Source organism: Halyomorpha halys, unplaced genomic scaffold (assembly GCF_000696795.3).
Source record: "Halyomorpha halys isolate HHAL.00 unplaced genomic scaffold, Hhal_1.1 Scaffold703.1, whole genome shotgun sequence".
NCBI lineage: Eukaryota > Metazoa > Arthropoda > Insecta > Hemiptera > Pentatomidae > Halyomorpha > Halyomorpha halys.
The window spans coordinates 215358-216603 of record NW_027113054.1 but is presented as its reverse complement, the minus strand read 5'-3'; positions in this window follow the sequence as shown (position 1 = coordinate 216603).

Genomic DNA, 1246 nt, shown 5'->3' with positions numbered 1-1246 from the left:
ATCTAGTTCTGGCCAAATCGGCAACATATGGAACATTGAGGTCCTGATGGATGACTTGATTTGTGACAAAGTAAGGAGCATTAAGGATTTTGGACTGTAAGGAGAATTCGGGAGGAATTTGATGGTTTAGTGGAGCCCCGAAGCTCAATCCTGTATGTCCAGATAGGCCTTATAATGTAGATCAGTCTTCTGTAATAGATTGGCAATTTAGACCGTTTGTCTAGTGAATGTAATAATATTTTTAAAAGAAAAATACTTAAAGGCATTTATGTATCAGAAAACGTTAATTTTAAATCAAAAACGAGATTTATAAAGTAACATGCAGAGATCTTATATAAAATGAATTTATGATGAATATAGTTAAATTTTACTAATATAGTTAAATTTTTAAAAGCTAAATTGCTGCTGGAAATAGATCCTATTTTTCCATTGTAAGGCTAATCAAAAGCAAACTTGTTAGCCGTACCACCAAGTTCAACCTATACAAAACGTTGATAAGGCCAGTTGTCACATACGGTGGAGAAACTTGGACGCTAAGCAATAAAACCATTAACCTGCTAGACAGGTTTGAAAGAGTAATTCATAAGAGAATCTTAGGGCCCGTATGCGAGAATGGTAATTGGCGAAGAAGGAAAAATGGTGAATTTTTTGGGTTCTATAAGGAATGTAGCATCTCCTCGTACATAAGGATATAGAGGTTTAAATGGCTTGGCCATGTAATGAGGATGAGCGAGGAAAGAGTGGCTCAAAAACTGTACAGTTATGTTCCGGATGGTGTGCGGCAACGTGGTAGGCCGAAGGGCCGATGGAGGGATGCTGTGAGGCGGGATCTGCGACAACTGAGGATCCCAGTTACCCTTGAAGATAGAGAAAGATGGTTGGCGGCCGTTGAGCAGGCCAAGGGCAGCTTCATGCGCCTGTTGTGCCAGTAAAAGAAGAAGAAGATAGTTAAATTTTAGATAGTTATATTGTAAAACAAAAATGTATAGGATCTGTAATAGACAAAATAGACAAAAAAACACGTGTGTGGGTTTCGGCGCTTTGCGCCGAAACGCGCCTGACGTGACAACTTTACGCAAAATATTGGAATAGTAATATTAATAAAATAGACACACAATATTTGAATCAAGATATTTATTTTCCTTTACAAATGATATTTATATTTAACAATTAATTTCCATTATTCTGTTCATAATCGGACGATGGTACGAGAAATATGAGATGAGTGGCATCAATTCGGCTGTAA